General features: G+C 49.8%; 1 protein-coding gene across 2 annotated transcripts in view; it reads left to right on the forward strand.

Annotated features, from left to right (window-relative positions):
• Positions 1-16,961: 16,961 nt before the first annotated feature.
• The window catches only part of MGMT (O-6-methylguanine-DNA methyltransferase), a 278,625-nt gene continuing 269,960 nt past the window's right edge, over positions 16,962-25,626 (forward strand). The window contains exon 1 of one of the 2 annotated variants that reach the window (XM_047703157.1): positions 16,962-17,071. The gene's annotated coding sequence lies outside the window, so the exon portion shown is untranslated. The remainder of the gene's footprint in view (positions 17,072-25,626) is intronic. The other variant, XM_047703160.1, reaches the window with a different exon arrangement.

Here is a 25,626-nt window from a genome sequence, read left to right on the forward strand (position 1 = left end):
CCGTCCTCTTGCTTTCATGATGATGACATAGAAAAATAAGGGGAAAGCCATGGATTTTTTGTATGGTGGAAGGTGGGCAAAGTGTCAATGGCAGAATTTAATGCTAGTGCACATGTTTGAGGGGTCCATTCATTGGCCAACAGTGTTTGAAAAGGGGGGAAAAAGCCATCTATAGCTAATAAATTAGTGTGTGCTTTGTCCATAAATTTACTTTTCTTGCCCCATTTCAGTATAATCCTTAATTAGGTTGTATGATCAAGATTTTTATGTAATTTGTCTTCTAGCACCATTAGTGATATAAAGAACCAAAAACTAAATTGCAGTCAAGTGTATGAAATTTGAATGTATTTTTGTCAAAAATGTAAATCAAATGTAAAAAATAGTTGTTTTTCGTGATTTCAAGAATGATTTTGCCTCTAAAACTCAAAATTAGCTCTTAAAGTTAAAAAGCAATATATTTTCGTTATTGGATTAAATTTAGTTAAAGCTGAAATTTGTATTTAAATTTTTGAATGATGAATTAAAAATTATGAAATATTTTGATACAACGAAACTATCATGACTCTGGGCATTGTTCCCCCAGTGGCCAATGTAAAGAAACAGTATCTCGGGTCCTAAGGGTCTATCCAGACTTACATGTATGCAGTTTTGAGACAATGAATTGTCTAATGTTGTGAAGCATGGCTCCTTAGGACCAGTTATCACTGTGATGAGTGCCATGCTCCTGTGCAAGTACCTTCGGAATTACAAAGCAGCATAGGAAGACAAGCGAGAAAATGGGCACAGATCACTACTCAGAATGGTACTTCATTGTGCAATCCATTGCATTCCTGCTTAAAGGAGGATTTAGCAAGTAATACATTGTCTTTGCTCTTACCCAAAGCTCCTTGCTGCTCAAACCCTCCCTCCTCTCAGAACAATGTGTGTCTCCGACCCCAGCTGCACAAGCCTCCATGGCTCTCAGACGATGATGACTAGGACAGATATATGGAGGGCCTGGGCCCCAATGGTGTCAGGCTTGAGAGACCAGTGCCAAACCCCAAATCACAGATGCTCTTGAGAAAGTGGTGAATAGGTGTGCGGTGGATAGGTTCACTCACACACAGTCTTACTCAGTGAGAGGGGCGCTCTAAGCAAGGAGCCCTCTAACGTGTCCCTTTGGCCCAGGTCCACGGGCAGTAGCACCTGGAGACCTGGACTTGCCATCATCTGAGATGGGGAAGCTGTGGGTGAAGTAGTTTCAGGCGGGGGTAGTGGGTGTAAAGATTGGAATTTGGGTTTGCAGATGTTGAGTTTGAGATGTCTTCTGGTTCTCCAGAGGAAAGTTGGGTGGCAGCAACATGAACTGTCTGTGCTCTGTAAGAGAGAAAAGTTGGGGGAGCTGGACTTGGACATGCATTGGCAAGCCACTGGTACAGGTATGTTCTGTAGTGCCCTCGACTGCAAGGGACCAGCAAGGAACTGATACAGAAGAGAGTCCAAGGACCGAGTCCTGGGGCACCTAATGTCTAGAGTTGAGGACAAGCATGTTAGGATGCTATCAGCAAAACAAACAAACACAAAACAGAAATAACAAGGGTTGGTGAGGATGTGGAGAAATTGGAACCTTGTGCACTGTTGGTGGGAATGCAAAATGGTGTGGACTCTCTGGAGAAAGACATGATAGTCGCTCAGAAAAATGTAGAATAGAATTGCTTTATGATCCAGCAATCCCACTTCCGGGTTTGTACCCCAAGCCAAAAGCAGGGTCCCAGAGATGTTTATAATTTATTCCACAGCAGCCCGACGCACAATAGCCAGGAAGGTGGAAACAACACAGGTGTCAATCACCAGATGAATGAATAAACAAAATACGGGAAATTCATACACCGGAATATTATTCAGCCTTAAACAGGAAGGAAATTCTGACACCTGCCACAACATGGATGAACCTTGAGGACATATGCTCGGCGAAGTGAGTCTGTCACAAAAGGACAAATACTGTATGATTTCACTTATATGAGATACTTAGAATAGTTAAATTCAGAGACAGGAAGTAGCATGGTGGTTTTCAGGGGAAGAAGGAGGGGGAATGAGGAGGTTTTGTTTGGTGGGGACAAAGCTTCAGTTTTGCAAGATGAAAAGAATCCTGGAGATGGATGGTGTGATGGCGGCATAACAATGTGAACATATTTAATACTATTGAACTATACACTGAAAAATGGTCAAAGTGGTAAATTTTATGTTATGTATATTTAACCAAAATTTTAAGAACTAAAAACAAGAAAGAGAGAAATATTTTTTAAAAAGGAGATTTGGGGGGGGCGCCTGGGTGGCTCAGTGGGTTAAGCCACTGCCTTCGGCTCAGGTCATGATCCCAGGTCCTGGGTTCGAGCCCCACATCGGGCTCTCTGCTCAGCAGAGATCCTGCTTCCCTCTCTCTCTGCCTGCCTCTCTGCCTACTTGTGATTTCTCTCTGTCAAATAAATAAATAAAAAATCTTTAAAAAGGAGATTTGGGGGATGCCTCAGTGGCTCAGTCAGTTAAGCGTCTGCCTTTGGCTCAAGTCATGATCCCAGGGCTTGGGGATTGAGCCCTGCATTGGGCTCCCTGCTCAGCAGAAAGCCTGTTTCTCCCTCTGCCTTTGCTCCCCCTGCTTGTGTGCTCTCTGTCTCTTTCTGACAAATATATCTATGAATAAAATCTTAAAAAAGAAGAGAAGAAAGAAGGAGGAGGAGGAGCTGGGGACAAGACAAAGAACCATTGCCAGGGACTGGGAAGGAGGGAGCCACGGTCTGCCTTTGGCTCAGGCTAGGCTAGTTCCCATGGGCTGTGGCTCCCCGAGGCAGGCCCAGCATCTATGCAGCCCAGAGTGTCTCCCTGGGTGGTGTGATTCCCCGAATGCAATGATGTTTCCTCCCTGTTGTTCTATGCTCGACTCCTCTGTTGCTGGTCCCTGTCTTTCCTGAGGTGGCTCTGCCATTTTGGCTCCCACATCACAGTCTGTTGCCCGCACGACCTCTCCCTCAGCCCGTGCACGCACACCTGGCCCATCCCTCCTCTCTACCTCACTCACCTGCTATTTCAATACTTGTGCCCAAATGATTCTAAACCTCTCCTGTGCCACCTTAATGTCATTGTTTCAGATGTGGCTCTTCCTCTTGGCAGCCAAACAACAAATGATTTTTTCAAGATGAATGAGGAATGAATGAATTAAAGGACCAGATGATAGACAGGAGAGTGTCTTCGTCTTTCCAACTCATCTTGAGTCTGCTGGCTCCTCACTGCGCCCACAGTGGGTGCACAACCTATGGATGAAAAAGAGGAGGGAAGAATGGAAGGACCAGGAAGAAGAGAGCAAGAGTGCTGGTCAGGAGACGTGGGCTTCTCACTAGAAATCAGAGAAGCACAAGTATGTAAGTGGTTGATGTTCTACCCGTTTCAATATCCCAACAGTAGCTCTTATTTGAAGACTGTAGATGCAAGGAACGGGAATGTGTTCCTTAGTTCTCTTTAGAGAGTGTCAGTGAACATACCTCCAGCACCTACATACCCATGGACACCTCTTTAAGACAGATCCCAAGAAGGAGTGCCTGGGTGCCTCAGTCCGTGGAGCATCCAACTCCTGATTTCAGCTGAAGTCATGATCTCAGGCCCTGGGATCGGCTCCTGCACTGGGCTCCATGCTCTGTGGGGAATCTGCTTGAAGTTTCTCTTTCTCCCTCTCCCTTTGCCTCTCTTCCACTCATGTGCACGTTCTCTCTCTCTCAAGCTCTCCCAAATAAATAAATAAATCTTTTTAAAAAGAGAGAGAGAGAAGGAAATAGCTCAAGAACGAAGTTTCAACACAGGATCGCAAGTGGTGTGGTCTGAGTTACGGATGGCGCGGAAGTGAGTTAAAACACCAGCCCGTGGGTTAAATGACACTGAATGCCTTTACATACCAGTTGACGGTGCATGTCAACTTCACTCTGCCACAGACGCCCAGATGCTGAGTTAAATATTTTTCCCGAGTGTCTATGAGGGTGTTTCTGGATGAGATAAGCATTTGAATCAGTGGACTGAGTAACACAAATTGCCTTCCCCATTGTGGGTGGGATTCATCCAACTCAGTGAAGGCCTGAATAGAACAAAAAGGCACAGTAAGGGAAAATTAACTCAGCCTGACTGTCTTGGAGCTGGGGACAGTGGTCTCCTCCTGCCTTTGGACTCAGGACTCAGGCTAGGACTACACCGTTGGCTCTTCTTCCAGGTCCCCAGCTCACCAACTACAGATCGTGGGACTCCTCTGCCTCTATGATCTCATGAGCCAGTTGAATGTATAGATAGACGTGATATGTGTGTGCATATAGACAGACAGACAGACAGATAGATAGATCACACACAGCATAATTCACGGGAGTTTTATGTTACTGTTGACATTAATGTTCCAGTTATTATAGTGTTAGACTTGCATTGGGAAAAAGTGCATGGACGCTCCCATGACCACATCGTGACATGTTTTAAACTGGAGAGCGGCCGGCACCAACATTGCTTCCCATGTTTCCTGCCCAGGGACTTTTATCCACATGGTCACGGGGTGTCAGGCTGGCAGAGCAAAAGCATTGTTATTTGACTTTCAGCTGTGAAATTTTGCAGTCATAGTATGAGTGCTCCCCTTAACAATTGTCTGGCTTGCAAACTCCGGGAAGGTGAGAATGATTTAGAGTTTATGGGGAGTAGTGTAGGTTAATCATAAGAACGGGGCTGCTGTGCAGGCCAAGGGGCATTGACAGATTGTGTTCTCTTCTCCTGTTCTGATTTTCCTTATTTTCAGCCTGACATCTTTTTTTTTTTTTTTAATAGATTTGCTTTGAGTTTTTGCACATCTACAAAACCCATTTGAAAACCTGATGGGCAGAGAAAGGAAACGATTTTATGGTTGGGAAAGATTTTTTTTTTTTTTTTTAAAGGCAGGGGTTTCTATTGTGCATTCAGAAAGAGCCACGGTCTTCATATTAATGAGCTTGCCCAGTTTTATGAAGAATTAGATGAAGTCAAACATTGGACCCAGAGGTGGAAAGCCTGTTTCTGTGACATTGTCAGCCGCTGGGAGAGGTCTTGCCAAGGAATTCTCTTCTGTAAATGCCAGCTTGTAATCAGCATTGGGGCTCCACGCAGTGGAGTGAGAGCAGAGACCGGTCCGGGGAAAATCCCCTGCGACATGGTGCGGGTGCCACTTCCATAGGGAGTCCTGATTTCACACGCACACATGCACACACACAATTAATAGAAAAATACATTGAAAAGGCCAATAATTACTGTATTATCATAACTTTTGCATGTGTATCTTCCCCAAAGATTTGATAAGAAAAAAAAAAAAAAGACTTTAAAACCCTAGTCAGTATTTGAGGCCTTTTTCCTGGAGGTTTCCCTTGCTCAGGGCAGGAGTTGGCCACTGTGCTTGTCCCTTGTGCTTCAGAGAGCCAGTCATGTCCCAGGTGGAATATATGGGTGACCAGCACTCCCACCCAGAAACCCTAGGACTGACCGTCCATGACCTTCTCTGGCTAGAACCTGTGTGGGCTCCCTCTGGCTGCCACATCCAGTCCAACACTCCCTGAATTCCCGGTCCCCACAGACACCCTAGCAACCCCACTTTCATCCTAGACCAGTTCTCCCCTCTCTACTCCTCCCTGACTCCCAGCCTCATTCCCCTGTCTGCTCTTTTGGGTCCTGACTCTGTACTGAGGACTTTCTGGCTTCTCAACCCATGGAGTTCGGCCTATAGCATTAGCTCTTAACTGTCTCATGGGTTCATTTGTTCATTTGTGTGTTTGTTGGTTCATCAAATGCTTATTAAGCCCCTCATGCGTCAGACACTGTACTGGGTGCTGAGGAGACACGGGGAGGGACACACACTATCATGGCCATGCTTCGGGGTTTGGCTGGAACCCTGAGCTCTGCAGGGGTGCCTGGGAGGTAAACTTGCAGAAGAAGAGTAGGGAGAGGTAGGGCAGGGCCTGGGTCCCTGCTTGACCTTAGGCATGTGCAACCTGTACATAAAGGAGACCCGGGCAGCAGAGACTAGGTACAGCCTCTTGAAATTATCCAGCTTGGAGGTGGTGTAGGCTTAGACGAAAGCCCCAGTGGAAGGACAGGAGCAAAAAACAGACCGAGTACTCCTTCTTAGTGTGTTTGTTTAGGACAAAACCACCAGTGGCATCAGAAAGTGGATTTCCCCCAGAGTTAGTATTCAGTTTTGTCTAACTCTTTGTTCTTTTATGTAATTAATTCATTCTGACCGTTAAAGCCACCAAGTACATGCCTGGGCTAGAGACCCAGACAGCAACAGGACCAGTATTGCCGCCAGTGAGCTTTCAGTCCAGCTGCAGAGGAATCACGACCGGGTGGGCCAAGGTGGGAACCGCGTGGAGCCGCGCGGCCGCGTGGGGCTTTCTGCGAGCTAGTGTCGGTGAGACACACGAGAGGCCCCTGGGGGCCAGGGTTGGAGTCAGGAGTGAGGTGACAACTGGCTCTTGAAGTTCTGTGAGAAGAACCGATGACAGATGTGAAGGCATCTGAAGGTTGATAAAGCCATATGTTTTACGTGTCACAAGGTTCTAGAAGCGTCTCCGTGCGATCCTTTCTGATTTCAGGCCCTGCCGCGGTCAGGAGGTGACCGTAGCAGGCATTTCCATTCACTCGGTCCGACATGCTGGCAAACCTTCAGTGACTTGACTGTCTCCATTTCACAGACAGTAAGACCGAGATTTTGTGCAGTTGAGGAACGAACAGGGGGCAAGAGAGCCAGGGAACCCTCCTACTGGGATGAACGGCGTCTCCAGGCTTCCCCACCCTGAAGTTCGTCCTGGATTACGATGCTGCCGCTTTTGTTCTCCTTGTGACGCCAAAATAAATGAAGGCATTTAATTATTTAAAGGTCGTTTTTGGCTCTGGAACAAACACAAGGTAGAAATCTCTGTTGGCAGAGTTGGGCTCACGGGGAGCTAAAATTCATCAGTTCTCACCACTGGACGAGAGTTCAGGGACGCCCTGAAAACACTAGGTGTAGCCATTGACCCTCAGTGGGGAGGAGGTGGAATACACCTAGAGAATGTGGCATTTAGGTTGCTGTTCAAAAAAAAAAATAATAATCTTATCACCAACTATCTTTTGAATTAGACATTCAAATAATTTTTACCTTCTGCTTAAGGATCATTTTGCTTAAGAACAAAATAAAATGTGGATGCACGAACGTTTATGAAAGCATAATCATTACGCAGCATCAGATTATATGCCAATTATTGTCATTTCTAGGTTATTAAAAGTTTAGGGAATGAAATAAAAAAAGAGAATTTAAATAAACTCCCAACCCTTCAGTTTCCAAATGAGATTTATAGTCTGATGTTGGTAAATGTGTACTTTGCTGTGTTTATTAGATCATCCTGATTTCGTGGGGACGTCACTTAGACGCATATGTCGAAACTACGAGTCTGTAAAACCTTTGTGGATTGAGGAGTCCCTCATCCTTCTTCATTTTCCCTGCTTCTTGTTTGTGCGCCGAGTTTTCATCAGACCCGGTGGGACAGGAGCCTAGAGCCATTCTGTTGTTCTCGGGGCATTTTCCGCGCCCCTCAGAGGGCGGGTGCTCTCCTCTGCACCAGTGATGTCATCTGTCAAAATTCTAACCCGGCTTCTCGCTTGTCTTCAAACACTGAGCCCTGGTACATTGTTGTGTTCACAGCGACACCAGTTCCAGAGAACAATTAAGGATGCCAGCTTCCTCCTCGCAGTTCCCAACTATTTTCTCTTGCTGAGAATCTTTGCGGAAGGCCTAGGAAAGTGCACACATGGACCTTTTCTTGATGAACCGCGGAACCAGAATGGGCTTTTTGATAAATGCTTTCTGGTAGTTGTCTTTAAGGAGCTAATTTTTCAAGCTGAGGGGGAGAGAAAGAGAGACAGGAAGCGAGGGAGGTTTCTAATTTTCAGGTACCTAATGACTTAATGGAGGAAAACAGATAATTTCACGAGCGTATTTTGGCGTGTATGAAACCATGTCTGCTTGCTTCTGGGATAAAGTCAATGTCCCTTGGTTAGTACCAGAGGTATTTCGTTTGGAGAATTGGATTATTTTGAATTCTACTTATTATACTAAATTGAATACCATATTATCAAATCCATTTCAACTTTTATGGACATCCCTGCCTCCTCCGGGGGCTTCTCCAGGCATTTGGTTTATTGGGGAAAGAGTCATTTATTCCCTGCAACGATGCCCCACGGTGCTGGCACATTACAGCAAAGAAAATAAGCCACAACAATTCAAGTTTCTATTGTAGAATAGTCTCAACTTACATGATTTTCTTAAAATAATGGAAAACGTCAGAATATGACGGCCCAGGGAAGAGGAGAGGGATTCTTGCATATCTAATCAAAATGTTATCACCCCAGAAACATAGTTGTAATATGACCTTTGTCAGCTGCTTCACAGTTGAAGAAATCCTTTCCAAAAGGCAAAGTTTCCGACGAAGCATCACAGGCCATGGAAGAATTCTCCGGAGAAGAAATTGCATTTTCAACCAGAGAGCCTCCCTGGCGTGGCTGCGCTCGGGAGATCGCCAGGTCCTCTGGCCATTTTCTTAAACTGTACCAACGTTTGGCTCCTTTTGGATTTTTGAACAATTCAAAAAAGATACTTTCATAAACAGGTTTCATAAATGACAGCCTATCTAATTCCTTGGCTTTGAACACGGAGCTGAGTACAGCGTGGGGAGCCGACTGGAATGTTCTCCTGAAGCCATAAAGCAATCTGGGAGGTAAGTTGCCAAGCTGTTGACACAGAGAGTGGAGATGGAAATTTCTCTAGCAGCACGAGAGACCCTCCTTCTGCATCCGCTTGGCCTGACCCTCGCTGATTGGTGCAGTATATCTTGATGTTAGTTTCCCATTTCAGAAATGTTCTGACATTATCTATTTGGAAGTTTGAAAATAGTATAAAACTCCCAACGCATCCGAGCACTACATTTCAACAGCATAATCACAATACCCATCTCCACTGATGCAAGACGCAGGCTCCAGCCTGATCCCAACAGCTTCATTTCTAAGTCGATGGGAATCTGAAAATCTTGCTGTGGGTAAGAAGATTAGGAGAGAGGCCGACTCCTTCCTGCCATCAGCCCCCATCCCCGTCATCAACCACCTCCCGGGGCTCAGCAAGCACAGGGCGTTGCCTGTAGAACATGTGGGAAAGCAAGGAACAATCGCGAACGATGAGTTGGAAAAAAGTTTTGATGGCAGAACTGAAAGGAAAGGAGACAGTGGGGTAGGAATGGGACGGGAGACAGGTGGGACCATACGCGGGTCGCTCAGAGTGGATAGAAAACCGCAATGAAATGCTGCCACTGGTGCACTTTTTTACTTGTTTGTTTGTTTTTAAGATGTTATTTATTCAAGAGAGCAAGAGAACGAGCACAAGCAGGAGGAGCAGAGGGAGAGGCAGAAGCAGACTCCCCAGTGAGCAGAAAGCCCGATGCGTTGCTCGATCCCAGGACCCCAGGCTCATGACCTGAGCTGAAGGCAGATGCTTAACTGACTGAGCCACCCAGGCACCCCCATTTCTGCATTTCTTACAAGATTCAGGTTCGGGTCACAAACATCAAGGCACATTGAATCAGAAGTGGGCTTCTGTACCACAAGCGTCCGGAGATTCTATTAACCTAGGCACTGGTTGTACTCCAGAATTAGCCTACGGACAACCTAGCAGGGGGCGGCCAGCAAACCCGCAGGACGAATGATTCCACCATCCCCTTTAATTTCATATTTAGACTTCTTCCCATTTATTCTTACCACACAAGCAGGGGTAGATACCAAAGCAAATGTTCAGTTACAATTTCTAGCTTGTTAATAACCAAGGCATAGTTTCCCAATCACCAGTGTTCTCATGTGTTACAAATGAAAATCAGATTTGCAAAGGGGAGACGCATGCAGGCATCTCCCGTTTCCTCCTCAGACCAAGAAAGACAAGTTTTTAATCAGCAGTCAACTCTAGAGTCTTCAGAGTTGGTTTAAACTAAGTCAGCAACTCTGATTCTTTTATTTGAAGAACAAATAGTAGGATAAAATTCCTAAGCCCTGGAAATACACCATCGTAACTTGCCACCAAAAGATTTTAAATTCCTCAATTCAAAAATGCTAACACAGTCTAGTCTCTGTTTCTCTCTCACCCACTCAGTCGCTCCCTCCTTCCCTCCCACCTCTCTCTCTTCTCTGTCCTCCTCCCCCGTGCCTGCCCCAATCCTATATGCTGAGGAAGTGGGAATGTTCTCAGGAATATTGGCCCTTGGGGACCAATAAGCCCAGGCAGGTGAGTGCTGCTCTGCCGTTTCGTAGCTGGACAAGTAACTGGTTCTTTCAACGCTCCCTTTTCTTACCTATAAAATGGGTGTCCTGACCCCCACCTCACACACTCGCGAGTTTTTAAAAGGAGAGCGCACATAAAATCAAGCAGCACAGTGTTCAGGAGACACTCACAGTACTCAAGATTCTCGGTAACAAATGACAGGAACCCCTCAATCTTGTTTACTGAAGCAAAAGATTTCACTTTCACACAAGTGTACGAAGTTCCGAGGTGGCTGCCTTCAGATCTGGCTGGATCCAGGGCTCAACAGAGAAGTCTGGGCGGTTCTCTGCACTCTATGGGATTCCCTCCCAGCAAAGATGGTGACGATGCAGAGCGCAGAACTCTGCGGGGTGACTCGGCAGAAAGTAACTGAACGTGTGTGTAGGCAAGAGCCGACTGGCCCAGCACAGTGACCTCCGGAAGATTCCGCATACACAAAGGAGGGAGTAGAGCTTGAGGGCCAGAGTCACAAATGTCCTGCCTGAGTCTCAGGAAGAGCAGTTTCACTTTCTGGTGCCTTCTATGAGTCAGACACAGTAAACCTGGTGTAAACATTCTAACTCTCGTTGCTGTGTGACCTTCCCAAGTTACTCAACCACTCTGTTTCCTCATTTGTAAAACTGTGATAATGATCTTCCCTACCTCATATATTGTTGTGAAAATTCCGAAAGCCAATGAGCATCACACGTTAAGCCTGGGGCCTGCCACAAGCAATGGATAATTTTTGGCTATTTTTATTACTAAATTCTAGAAGCCTTATCTTTCCAGTGCCTCAGTAACTTAATGAACTTCCAATAAATATGCTAGTTAAGATTAATCCCTAAGACGAAGAAGCAATGTGCAGATCTGACAATGCTTTGCTTGGCCTGGATAGGCCGGTATGTGGAGCTGCCACTGAGCTGTGTCCTCGAGCCAGCCCCATGAAACAGGTCCCGTGTCCACAGACTTTGCGAAAGTCGCCACTGCCCAGAGCCACATCCACCTGGACACTTACTTAATGGCAGTCCCACTGTCTCTACTGCTGTGGGGAAGACTGGGCAGCCAGCAGCAGAGTCCTGCCCTCCTGCCAGCCCCACCGCCCCAGCCCCACGCTGGTGATGAATCGCTGTGAAGCCTGAGGACACAGCACGTGAATACAGGGCACAGAGTCTGAGCCCGGCACAGGGCAGGTGCTCCGTCCCCATGAGTATGTGTGGTACCATGTGGTGACGCCATACCTTACTGTCACCCTGCCCTAACCACCCCCTTTCTTTCCCTTGTCATGCCTGTGCTCCTGGCCACTTGGGTGCATGTGACTGGCTAGATGGTCCTTCATTCCGTGGGCCACTGTGACTGGTCCAGAGTCCAGCACAGTCACCTGCATGGGCCAATCAGAGCCCTTCCCTGGAATTTTTCACCAGGGGAAGCTAGAGATAGAGTTTGTTTCAACTCTGGGGACACGCTGCTGAAAGGGTGTAATGCTGAGGTCATGGGGAGAAACATAGGTCATGCCCAGATCCGAAGAAGAGAGGAGAGCTGGCCCTAGTCCTCTGATAGCCGGGAGCCTCCTTCCTTTCCTACCCTGACCAGACCAGCCCACTTCCTAAAAAAGGCCGGGCTTTGGGCTGGCTTCCTTCATGGGCAGCAGGAAGAGCCCATCCCGCAGGGCTGCTCCCTGGGGAGTGGCCACACTCAGGCACCCAGGGCTCTTCTCCCTCCCCACCAGGAATGAGAGCTCTGTGATGCTCCTCTCCAGAGGCCTCCTAGACCAAGGTAGGCTGCTAACGTTGACAGTGGAGGGACACTCCCTAGACCTCACTCTGTGTTCCTGACTCTCCAGACAGAAGTGGGTTATCTCTGGGGAACAGACAGTCAGACGACCGAATGGTCAGACAGACAGCCCACCAAACCACCCTCACCACCAATTTTGGCTGCTCCTGTGATGATCTTTCTTCTCACTTTGCCTCATCTTCTTTTAAATTAATGGTTCAGTGCACGGGGGCTGGAGTGAAGAAGTGCCCCCCGGGGGGAACACAACCGCTTTTTCTTTCTCAGATTAATATTTTATGGAGGTTGAGACAGAACGTCTGGCATGTGGCTGGTTTTCCTGCCTTGATTTTCATTTGTAGATTCCCAGGTAGAGGCAAACGAGGGACAAATCACAATCTCAGCATCCCAATCCCCACATCTCTTGATTTAATTTCCAAGTCACAAAATGCAAGCACTTCTGGCTCATCCCAGAAGGGCAGAGGAGGGGGGAGACCCCCTTCCTCCTGGCGGCCCAGGTGCACACTCCCCAGCACTTCACACCACTTAAAGGATTCTGCCCAAACTGCCAACAATGTGTTACAAACAAAACCCTGCCCGAAAATGGATCAAAAACACTTTGTAATAAGTGTAGGAGCGGCTTTCAAAAGGGCCAACGTCTGACAAAATCCCCGGTCCTGAATGACCAACACTCAAGAGCCCAGCACAGTTTGGGAAGGCCTCCCCCAGCTTCTGCATTTGAAGAAGTAGCTCTCTATGCCAGTCTACACACACACACACACACACTCACACACACACAACACCAGTTGTCTTTGGTTCACTGGTTTGTATGTATTATATACATTCCCAGGTAGTTATCTGGTCAACGTATTTCCGAAGGAAGAGCTGTATAAGATTTGGGATCTTCTTTGCCCAACACTACTGCATAATGGATCCCAATGCCACAAATGCCAGTGGTCCTATACCTGCATGGCTGTTTCTCCTAAAAGAAGGCAGGTGCTATTCATTTTCTCAGGACTTTTCCTTCCATCACCCCCAGCACCAGCAGACCTCCTGACCGCTCAGCGTGGGGCCGTCTGTGGCACAAAGCCAGGCACACAGCAGCTCTCGGCAAGGGCTTGTTGAAAGGGTCCTGAATTTGCACCCCTACAACCCTAGGACATCTTCCAGGCAGATGCTCACCACTCCCGATTGCAAACCCATTTCCTTTTTCTGTCTATACCACCCACTGTGGGGACCTTTGGCCTCCATGACCCCCACCTCCATTCCTCCAGAATGCACCCCCCACCACAATGTCAATCACTGATTGGTCTGAACTACCCAGATCCTAGGTGCCAGCCCTTGGCTCCAACCCTTATAGGAATACTAGGTGGGAAAATCAATTGTGTTAATCAGCAAAACTCTCCACTGGAGATGCTGTCCTAAAAGAAAACCACATGTAAAACACGTAAAGAGGGGAGCTCTGTAATATGTTTCTTTTGTTATACGACCCCGCACGTCTGTCCGGAGTTTGGGGCTTTCCAACCACACAAGGTTTTATGTGATCATTTATAAAATCCCTTCTTTTCCCAAAGGCAGGGTAGTAAGGATTAAGTTGATACTGAAGACAGCTTTGTTGTAAATGGTCTCTAATGTCACTAAAGTAGCTTGGAAAGAAAAGGCTTATTAAACAAATTTCTTGGGTTACAAATCATTGGAAGCAATCACATGTCATGTTCATTGTTAACCTGAAAGTATCCATTTGGATGTTTAAAGAAACGATGCAAATTAACATTGTTCCCAGTGCCCACAAAAAAGCTGGCTGGTCTTAAAGGACATTCAGGGAGGCCCCTTGAAGAAGTCAGACTGACATTGAGCATATACTCCTGTGTTTTACACCCTCTTTTACAAAAAAAGTCATTCATGGAAATCTGAAGAAGAATGGGATATGATTATGAATCCACCAATGGGAAACCCCAAAGGAACCTTGTCCACCTAGTCCAATGCTGTCATCCTACAAACAGAGAAATCAGGTATTTATGCAGCGAGCGGCTGGCAGGACAGCATCCCAAATCTGACCGTGTGTTCCTTAAACGCCAGGCCATCTCCCAGATTTGGGGCTATCCTTGTGTTGCTTTAACAATAGAAAGTGCTCGTAGGTGAGGATGCTCGTATAATGGGACAAAGGAATGAGGCATACAGGAGCTTTTGAGAAATGCTTTGAGTTTTCAAAAATTACCATCAAGACAGAGAAGAATTTGCCAGCAAGTGCAGGGAGTGAGGATTTTAGTGCTGTTCACTTGGCGAGTCTGAGTTCAGACTTTGGGAGGGCCAGGCCTTGACAGGAGGGTGGCCTTCTCCCAGCCCCTTGGCTCTAAGGCCCCTACTTGGCTCCTGACCCTGAATCCCCTGTGAAGGCAGTTGCAGCATCCCAACCTCCCCAGCAAGGTCAACTGGGTCCTGCCCACAGACCCAGGTACTTGCATCGTCCGTGGGTGCCGTACTCTGTCTCTCTTGCCTATCTCTCCCCAAGGCCACACAATCTCCTTAAAGGGCCTTAGAGTCACCACGATGAACTTTCTTTCCCGGGATGGGAATCAAAGATGTTAACACCAGCTAGATTCTTTCTACTAATAACTTGGGAAATCATATTCAAACACTATTCAGAAAAAAAGCAAAGTAGGATTTAGTTATTTTTTATAAAATTATATCACAGTACACTTGCTAAGATACCAGAAGGCATCCTAATTCAATTTTGGTGTTATTTTTCCTTTTCAGTTCTGTTGGGATCCCAGTTCTGAGTCTGTAGATTATAACAGACCATAAGAAGACAGGCTTCTTGTCACTGATGTTTGTTACTCCAACTTGCATGCCCTGCACAGAGCAGATCATCTTAAAAAATCCTTTACATATGAGAACATTAAGGATTAGAGAATTTGAAGAAGTTTCCTGAAGTTTCACAGAGAGCCAATAGAAGAGGCCAGAACCAATGGCAAAGATGTTGATTTCTCTCGCCTTCTTAGCTGAAGTGCTTATGGCTACCTGGAGCCACGTTGAAGATTTTGAGGCGCGTCAGTCTCATTGGAGAAAAAGTCCCTTGATTTGATCACCTGGGCCTACTTTCCACAAGCAGCCATCCTGAACATGTCCCGGCCAAGCCGCGGTACAGGGTGGGGGGCTGAAGAAGATCCATGACACACCTAGCAAGTAACTGGGGCGAATCACAAAGCAACCCTGTGTTGGTTCTTTGAACAGATTTTTATTAACAATGTTAATATGTGATCCTTGCAAGTAACAAATGTCCAATAGAGGAGTTGTACACACGGGTTATTAAGATTCTTTCCCACGGGGCGCCTGGGTGGCTCAGTGGGTTAAGCCGCTGCCTTCGGCTCAGGTCATGATCTCAGGGTCCTGGGATCGAGTCCCACATCGGGCTCTCTGCTCACCAAGAAGCCTGCTTCCCTCTCTCTCTCTGCCTTCCTCTCCATCTACTTGTGATCTCTCTCTGTCAAATAAATAAATAAAATCCTTAAAAAAAATTGTTAAAAAAAAAAAAAAAAAAAGATTTCCTTTCCCACTAAGAAAAGAGAACCCAGGAACCCCATAGATGTTAAAGCACGTAGTCCTGAGATGGGACCAATGGGTGTGTGACCTCCCTTAAGCTTGAGAGATACTCCCAGAGGTCCTTATGCCCATCAAGCTAGATACAATGTGTCTATGGTGTTTCCTGGGGCTGCCATAAAAGGTGCTACAAAATGGGTGTCAGAAGAAGACACACGTTCTGTCTCATAGCTCTGGAGCCCAGGAGTCTGGTGTGGAGAGGGCCTTGCTCCCCACCGAAGGTTCTAGGGACGGATGCTGCGCACGCCTCTCTTATTCCAGGCGTTCTCTCGGCGGGGATGCATCACTTGGCACCCTTCATCTCAGAATTCTCCCTGCGTCCGCCTTCACCTGGCCTTCTGCTTACGAGGACACCAGTCGTACTAGGATTAGGGGCCCAGCCTAAAGACTCATGTAACTTGTTACCTCTGTAAAGATCCTGTCTCCAAATAAGGTCTCTTTCTGAGTACTGGGGTTAGGACTCCAACACATCTTTCTGCGGGAGCACAATTCAACCATAATAAGTCCACACAGCACCAAGCGGTGCCTGGCACCCGTGTGCTCACTGAACCGCATCTGAGACTGGCCTGGCTGCCAGGGCCCGGGAATCTGGATGTGTCCTGGTGATCCCCAGACCTGAAGGGCCCTGCCTCTGACCACAGGCACCGGAGACTAACCCCAGGCCCCTCTGCTGGCGCATCACCAGGACGGTGCCTGGAGTCCTGTCGGTCCCCGCCCTCTGGGAGGCCCCAGCAGGCAGTCCACGCTCCGGACCGCGGCCCCGCAGGGCAGAACCAGCAACAAGACTGGTAGGTGCACCCAGCGCGGCGCCTCCCCCAGGCCCCCCGCCAGCCGCGTACCGCGCGCACCAAGGGACGCAGGGCTGATATGCGCTAAACTGAGGCACAGAGTGCGGGAGCTGAAGGCAGAAGCGCGGGCTCAGGCTGCCAGGCAGGCGAGGCCCCAACGCCGGCCGCAAGACCGCGACAGGGCGGCGCTACGCGGCCAGCGAGGCTGCGCGGGATCTGTGGTCAGCCCGGGCGCCGCCGCACTGGGCATGCTCCGACCCCCAGGGAACGCTCGCGAGTCCAGCCCCACCCCGCCCGTTAGGCCCCGCCTCCGGCCCCGGCTCAGCTTCCCGCACTTCCTGGCCCTCCCCATATGGGCCCCCGCCCCTGTGCGCTTCGGCTTCCCGCGCCCCGGCCGCGCTTCCGTCACGTCCAGGCCACGCCTACCGTGGCCACGCCCCCAGAGCGTCCCGGTCCCGCCCCCGGCTTCCCGGCCCCGCCCCCGCGCCCCGGACGTGCCCAGGCGCGCGCGGGCTCCTGTGGCGCTTGGATTTTTCCGCGCTCTCAGCTCTTCGGGGTCTGCGGCCTGGGCAACGCGGTGAGTGTCTGGGTTGCTGCCCTCCCGCAAAAGTCGGGGCCTTTCCTAGGATGAGCCGTCGTCCGAAGCCTGTGGTTCCTGGGGCACCTTCCCGTCGCCATAGTTGTGGGGCCTGGCCGGTCCTGCCCGCTCCGCCCAGGCCCCACGTGCACACCAGGTGCGCCAGCTTGGCCCGCCTACCCCTGGCCTGGGGCTCCTGGACCACGTTGCACTGCGGTGGACTGCGGTGACCGCGGCCACTGTGGGCTGCTGCCGCCCCACCGCACCTCTAGTTGGCCAACCACCTTCGACATTGGCCCTGCGCGAGGCTCTGCCCTGCCCTGCTGACCAGCGCCTGGGGCCGCCCTCCGCCTTCTGTTCCCAGGAAGCTTCACGGGGGCCTACGCCGGCCCTTCCTTGCAGTAATCAGCCTTTAGCCTACTTCTTGTGCGAAATCCACACGTCCTCCCTGTCTTAAGACAGGCCCCATTCTGGGGCCTCATTATCATGGCTGGTGTTTGTGTTTCCTTGCGCCCTGATTGCCTCTGTAAACACTTAGGGGTGAACAAGTGGAGTTTGAGAGCCATTTACTACGGCTGGGCGCCATAATCCCCCCGTCTGGGATCCTACAGTAGAGCAGTGTTCAAAACCGCACATCCCTCCCTCCCGGCCTGGCCTCTGCTTTTCCTGAGACCTCAGAATGGTCTTGGCTCCCAAGACCTCTGCTCGGTACTTGGCTTTCTGCCTGGAGGCACGTTTTGTAGACGCGAGCACAGCGGTTGGTTCGGTGGGCAGCCATCATGCAGAAGGAGGCTGCTTTGTCCAGGAGGGGTCACCTCTGTTGTGGCCGAACAAGACGCTGTTGCACATAAGGAACGGAGAATTGGACTATTTAAATAGGAGTCTGGAGAGTGTCCAAGGCAGGCCGTCCTCTCCATCTCCGAAAGACACGTGATGAAGAGATAGCTTTGTTTTTCCAAGTCCTTCCATGGTAAAACACAGAGGTGCAGAAGACACAGAAACAAAGGCATGCAGGGGGGCAACACAACTTTAAGGAAACAGTGTCAGAGCTCTCCTCCCCATCCCTGCCACCCCCGCCCCCCAGCAGTGAGTTCAGGACTGTGTTAACTCAGACACATCGTCCTGAAGGCAGGTGACACCATGTCCACACTTGGGGAGGTCCAGAGTCTGCTGGTAGCAAAGGAGAGTTGGCCTTGTTCTGGCAAGTGTTGCATTTCTCCTGGGTTCTTGTCTTGAGCTGGGATTTGAGTGGTAGAGTCTGGTACGGTATGCGGGTGGGGTCAACTGGGCCTCAAGTACAGAGCTGTAGAGTATGGCCGCTTTTCCACGTGAATGCACGTTTCATTAAAGCAAACCTGTACTGTAACAGCCAGGTTCTAGAGCTACTAGACCCTGCTCCAAGAAGCCTCCATTGCCGGCGAGGGAAGTTTAAAGAGCAAATGTGCTAGATGTGGACACGCTGGGACCGGCTCACTCTTGTTCAGCAGAGATTCTCAGACCTTTCTTTTCCTCTGGTTTGGGGTCTCACTTGGACCCTTCACCTGGGCCTTCTGTCCCCACAATTTCCTTTGCCGGGGTATGGGCGCGGGTCCAGTCTGTGCGGGAAAGGAGGGTAGTGGGGCCCGAGGGAGAAGGGGGCCTCCCTGGTGTTCCTGCAGTTTTCTCTGCTCCTTCACTCTTCCCTTCTCAGGAACCCAACAGTGTGCTGCTCGGTAAACTTACTCAACTGCCTTTAGTTTTCTCGTTTTGCAGAGGACACCTGGAAGTCGGGGATTCAAACCACCAATGCGGTTCTATTCCAACTCCCTGTTTCGGGCCCCAAGGCTCTTTTCAGTTTATAGTACAGTCTCCTTAATAGAAAAAACATGGAAGCAAAACAGTATTTTCCGAATACTCTTTTCCTGTAGTCACGTGTTAAGGTTATTGTCAGGTTTGTTTTTATACTCCACTCTGACCTTACCTAACAAGTTAACTATCAAATTCTTCTTGTAGGTCAACTTACCCTCAGGGTTTTGACTTCCTATAGTGTCTCTGGTCCCTGCAGACATGTAGGATGGGGTCCCAGTCTCTGAAAGGCCCTGAGCTCATTTGGCTACTGTCCTAGTCCTTCCTGATAGGTTTCTTGTTCCTGGGGTAGGTAGCTTCTGGTACAGATGCTTTCTGAAAGAGCTTGGGACTTATCTCAGAATGTCACCCCAAACCTGAAGCTGTAAAGATCGGGAACATGTAAATTATAACATTACCACTGGGCGTGAGTGGATTCCCTATCAACCTTCTCATATACGCAGACGAGCGAACGCACCCAACAGCACCCCATTCCCGGTTTAAAGTGAAAGTACGTGTGCTTGTCTGCATGGGAGCGGGGGTTTGAGCTGTGCAGGAGAGCTGGTTTTCCCGTGGGTCCCAGGATGCATTTTTCCCTTCTGTTAGCTCTGGAGGCCTGTCTTGGGCAAAGGTAGATGGAAGGTTGAGACCCAGTGTTGTAGACAAAATACTGCCAGGTGTGTGTTCTGTGACATTTGGGCGACAAGTGCATGTTTGCTGGTCAGTGCAAGAGTCATTTCCTTTTGATGTAAAAAAATTTCATAATAAAGAGCTTAGATGGGGGCAGGGGCAGGGGGCAGGGTGCAAAGGTTTTGGAAAAACCATAGAGTGAATATACAGAATGTAGTGAATGACTTATTCCTGTGTATAGCTATGAAAATGAATTGTCCAAGAAGAATAAATCATTTTGTGACCTTTTGTAACCTTTGAAGGAATCCGAGTGGTTTTGGCAGATGGGGCTTACATGTAAATTGGTCACAGTGTCTTGCCAAGGTGCTCAGACTCTCCCTGGCAGCGAAGCCCGTGTGGGGCTGCCGTGCGCCTGACGTCTGCCTTAGTGAGCTAACTACATAAGTAGGCAGCCCCGGGGGCCACTGACACAGCAGTGACACCATTGGCTACATTTTAAATGCTGAAACTCATTCTTTTTTTATTTTATTTATTTATTTATTTATTTATTTGACAGAGAGAGATCACAAGTAGGCGGAGAGGCAGGCAGAGAGAGAGAGAGGAGGAAGCGGGCTCCCCGCTGAGCAGAGAGCCCGATGTGGGGCTCGATCCCAGGACCCTGGGATCATGACCTGAGCCGAAGGCAGAGGCTTTAACCCACTGAGCCACCCAGGCGCCCCCTGAAACTCATTCTTGATACAAGTTGTTTTCAATTAGACTGGGGACTTAGAGGAGTTGGGGGTGTTCTCCAGGGAGGCAGGCCTCCTGTCCCTGTCCCCGGCTCCTGGAGTAAACTTAGGCTTGTGATACAGCAGTGGTAAAACCAGTTAAAAGTTCCACAGAAACATTTCCTTACAGATGCTGAACTTGTTGTCCGTGTATGTGCAGCACATGAAAGGGATTGAGAGAGAGTTATAAATGCCTCGTATGTTCACTCTGCTACTTTGGAGACTATCTTGTTAGAATAATTTCCTACCAGCAGCACTTGTGAAGTCAGCAGGGTATCCGGGCCGAGCTCTCTTGCCCATTCCCAGAAGTCTGGGGGTGACACTGAACGTGCCGTCTGCCAATGGCACCACTCATAAAAGCAGACACTTGTTAAATCTATTTGTTTTTATTATAGACATCGATCTGCCAGTCGCAATAATGCATTTATGGACATTTTTCTGCAAGCACAGCGCTGGTGGCAGTTTTACTGACAAATTGAGTCTTATGGACAGTAGTTTAGAAACTTACCTTATGACAGATCGGGCAATTCCAGCCCTGCGTGTTGAGAGGTACCGGGATGGGTGAGGAGAGAGAATTGAATCGTGGGGCAGAATACGGGATGGGACGTTTAAATGTTGAAATTTAATAAGTAACTGGTGGTTAATTCTCGTTCGTTTTTAAATTGCTAGCTACTACAGTTTACTCCCCAGGCAGAAGGGCTAAAAGTGGGGACCAAAGGTGTTACCTTCAGATTTTGACCTGCTTGTTTGGGGTCATTAGTAAGAGCCGCCACTGGAGTGTGGATCCGTTGCTCTCCTTGGAGTGGGCTGTGCACGAGCAGTCGCAGGTCAGCATTCTCTGACAGTGGTCTGAGCCTTGCTGCTATCAGAATTACCGAAGGTGCTGGTTAAAAAGGGCAGATTACAGGGCTCCTTGTCAGACCCATGGGGTCAGAACCTGGGGACCTGTGTTTTTGTAAGCTTCCCAGGGTATGCTAGGGACCCTAATGTTTGAGCATCTCTTGAGAAATCTTTGGGATGGCTGAGGATAATAATGCTCTAGCCCAGACGAGCTCCGGAGCTCCCTTTCCAGAAGGATCCGTTTGCGCCAACATTGTTCTCCGTCGCCTGTGCTTACGGATCTGTGTACGGCTTCGTAACTCCTTAGGGACATGTGAATCTCTCCAAATTGCAAACCCAACATGTTATCATAGCGTTACAGTTTTCGGTCTTGTGGTTATGACAAAAGATGCAGATGTTACCAAAACTTTGGCATTACTTTTAACAAACAAACGTTAAGCACGGACAGCCATATTATATTTCACTCCCATCTTTCTTTTTTTTTTTTCTTAAAGATTTTTATTTATTTATTTGACAGAGAGAAATCGCAAGTAGGCAGAGAGGCAGGCAGAGAGAGAGGAGGAAGCAGGCTCCCTGCTGAGCAGAAAGCCCGATGCGGGGCTCGAACCCAGGACCTGGGATCATGACCTGAGCCAAAGGCAGCGGCTTAACCCACTGAGCCTCTCAGGCGCCCCTCACTCCCATCTTTCCTTCTGACTGGCTGGTGCTGCTTTTCTCCCCGTGTGGGTAGAAGCATTTTCATGGTTTCAGGTGAGGGCTCATTTTCAAATACACAACTGCGTGTGTTTCTGTGGAACTGAGTTGAGTTTTATTTCAACGGGGCCCGAGTGGTGTCAGGGAGAATAATGGGAGGGATTTGGGTGGTTCCATTTACTAGTTAGGTGACTTTATTTTTTGTTTGTTTGTTTCTTTTGGGGTTTGTTAGAGCAAGAGAGAGAGAAAGAATGCAGGGGAGAGAGGGAGAGAGGGAGAATCTCAAGCAGGCTCTGTGCCCAGTGCGGAGCCCAAAGTGGGGCTCGATCTCATCACCCTGAGATCATGACCTGAATCAAAAGCAGGAGTCAGATGCTTAACTGACCGAGCCACCCTGGTGCTCCAACTAGTTGGGTGACTTAAAGCAAAGGTTAAACCCCAAGCTGCCTCCCCATCGGGCTGATGGCAGTGTTACACCTAGTCTGTCTGCCTGGGTGAGTATAAGCGTGTGGGTCAAAAGCCGTGAAGCACTGCCTGGGTAGGAATCTTAGTCTGAACCACAGTCCCATTGGAAATGAGATTTTACTTGGAGAGGGGGAGGAAGGAGCCAAACAGAAGTCCTGGTTTCCCTCCAGCCCAGCCGGCATCCTTGTTTTCTAGATGCACAGATGACCCCGACTCCCCTGTGGGGCAGCACGCACAGGGGAAGCGTGCAGCCTCCAGTAACAAGACGGTCTCTTTAGACGTGGTTATATGACCTTGAGTAAACTTACTCTATTTTTCTGAGTCGCGGTTTCCCACCAGATAGGGAAAATGATGCTGCCATCCATAGGGCCGCTATTGCCTGTTGGGAGGGAGTCTTGTCTGCAGACTACACCGGGCCCTGGTGAGCCCCGAATGACAGTGACAGTTGACGTCTGTTTGCTCAGAGCCACCAGCTGGTTTTCGGAGGAGGCAGGGCTGGTGCCGGAGTCTTGGCTGCAGGGTTGCTCCTCCACGTGTCTGTGATTCCAGGGGCTCATGGCCTTCTGTCTTGTCTGGAGCGGGATGTGGCCCAGAGCTCATCAGCTAGGTTTCTCCAATTCTTGTCGTCTCTAGGAGGTGGTTCCCTCTGCTGCCAGTTTCCATTTTCTCCCCGCTGACACTGTGCGAGCTACGGAGGTGGCTGATCTCGAGGTGTTTCCCACTCAGTTGGCAGCGCTGTGGGCTTCCGTGTGCCATGCCCACAGCAGGCTTGAGCCACGTGGGCTGGGAGCAGGCCGGTGGGCTCGGCAGGTGTGTGCCTGGTGGGCTTGCCAGGCTCCGGCAGCCCCGGAGGCTGGACAGCAGTCATCTGTCAAACTGCAAGAAAGTGCTGAAGGACGACACACCAAGTCTGACACTGGCAGGGCTCAGGACCCAGCAGGGACACCAGCACAGGACAGCATTTTCCCGTGTGTGACTGTTCCAACCACAGTAGCAGGGGGTGAGGCAATCCGTAAGGTCAGCTCTGTCAAAAATAGAAAATCCACAGTCATTTGTGTGGGTGTCTCTTTACCCTCTTATGGTTTAGCCCAGTAGAGTTAGGTAGTCAAGTTCCAGAAGATTCCAGCAGCGCGGTAATGCTGTTGCTGATGATAGCACTTACTGAAGGCTTACTGAGCTGGCTGCTTAACACAGATCGATCCCGCCCATGCTCAGGCTCCCAGGACGACAGAGACACCGTCATTTTGTTTTGTGTATAAGGAGACTGGCTCTGGGGGAGGCTGAGCGGCGTGCCGAGGGCGCGCAGGGTCGGAGCGGAGCTCTGTGTTAGCCCCACGCTGTGCATGCTGCTTTTGCAGGGGTGAGGCGGAGGAATGACACAAGTCCTTCTGGGGGCGAGATGTGGCGTAAGTCAGTGCGCACCCGTGTGTACGAACTTACACATTCTGAACCTCCCAGCACACACACCCCTAGTACAGGGCTGACACAGGACGTGGCGAGACCATGTCGAAGGCGTCCCTGTGCACCCTGTACATTGTTTGAGAGTGGGAGCACAGTCGTGTGGGTGCCAGAGAAAGGAGGAGAGCTCCCTGAGGGCCAGCTGTGTTCTGGACTTCAGCCACGCTCATCCCCCAGTCCCGACAGGCCATGGACTTGCTCCCGATTCTGGCGTTTGTGCAGAGACTTGTAAGGTCTGTCCAAGTGGCCCATGGTTAGGACTTTGTGGGCTGAGCCGTAGGAGCGTGGACTCCGGGATGAAGGTGGGCCTGTGAGCGGCTCGGCTGGAGGAGGGGTGGGAGTCGGGGCTAGAAAGGAGACCCAGAGTTAGCAGGAGGCCCGCCAGGAAGGGGACTGTTTTCTCTGAGCCTTGGCCCTGGGACCTTTGTGAGTGGGGGCCACTGAGTCATCTGCTGGGGAGGAAGGAATGACAGGGAGGAGGGGGGAAAGGTCGGGGTGGCAGGTGGCAAAGTGCAGTCACGGCCATCATGTCAGAGGTGGTGTGGGGACTGTTTGTGGGAAGCCAGGGGGTCCTGTAGGGCTTTCTGACGGAGTACCCTGCGGTGAGGGAGGAGGGTCCTGGAAGATGACTGTTTAGAATGAACTTTTTAGTGAGAAAGGAAAAACACGTGATGTGTATGTGTCTTATTCACAGAGAAGCAGTCCTCGGGGACGTTAGAGAAAAGGATCTGGCCTTGGAAGGGTAAATAAACCCTTTCTGTCGTGATGGCATTTGGGTTCTGGAGTGGGGGCTGCCTTCTGTAACCTCGCCCGGGCAGAAATGTCAGCAGGGAGGAGGGGGGCTCATTCACCGCACAGCAGCCCGGCCCATTCTCCGCGGGGGGACCGGTATGTGCCCGCAAGTGCTGGTGGGAGCTTGAAGCCACGCTGTCAGGTTCGGGTGGGCAGTCACTCCAGAATGCAGACTGAAGGGACAGCGAGCACCTGGTCTTCGGTAAAGACCCCATAGCCTTCTGCCTGCCGGTGTCCTCAGGGTGTGCCCCCGTCTGAGCCCCCGTGGGCGTCACCTACTGGGGCTTCTGGCGGGGAGTCGGCCTGCCCACCACGGGGCTCTGTTTTAGGTTCTCAGTGCTTCCGGCGGCACGCCCAGGTGAGGGCGGCCCTGGTTGGGGGGACCCAGTGGTTGAAGGTGGTTGGAGAAGGCCCCCCAGGGACAGGGACTTGTGAGGGGGCCGTGAGCCATGAGAGGTGGGTGGCTTTGTGAAGGGAGGCCTGGGCCGTGCCGCCGGGAGGGTTCGGGAAGGCCACCCGCTGGCGTGCTGTAGGGACAGACGGAAAGGCACCAGTGGTTTGCCTGGAGTCAAGGGCGAGGTGCATCGAGGCCGCCTGGCTGGGCCGGCCTGTGTACTCCACACTGGTGACAACCACCTGGCCGAGGTCCTAGAAATGGGGCCCTGAAGTCTCCATGTCCTGAAGTTGTCATGGTTACATAGTGACGTTGTTGGCGGGCCGTGCTCCTGTGGGGCGCTGGAATGGGGGGGCGGGGGTGGGGAACCAGGGGTCCTGAGCACAGCACCTGATCAGAACGGTGTTCTGTGTAGTGACGTCACTGGGCTCTGCTCCTGCGGGGGGCTGGGGGTTGGGGGCCAGGATGCACGGGTCCTGAGCACAGCGCTGATCAGAACCGTGTTCTGTTTGCAGCCGCTCTTGTTAGTAAGGCTTTTCACACTCAAGTGGAAGTTCCTAGAATAATGGGCAAAGAAAAGAAATGATATATTTCCAAAAGTTACTGAATTTAGCTAGCTATCCCAAGAAAAGCCCATGTGTGCTATTCTTTATTGTGCAGAAAAATTTGTTTCTGTCACCATTGTGTTATCA

The sequence above is a fragment of the Lutra lutra genome, chromosome 14, assembly GCF_902655055.1.
Source record: "Lutra lutra chromosome 14, mLutLut1.2, whole genome shotgun sequence".
Taxonomy (NCBI): Eukaryota; Metazoa; Chordata; class Mammalia; order Carnivora; family Mustelidae; genus Lutra; species Lutra lutra.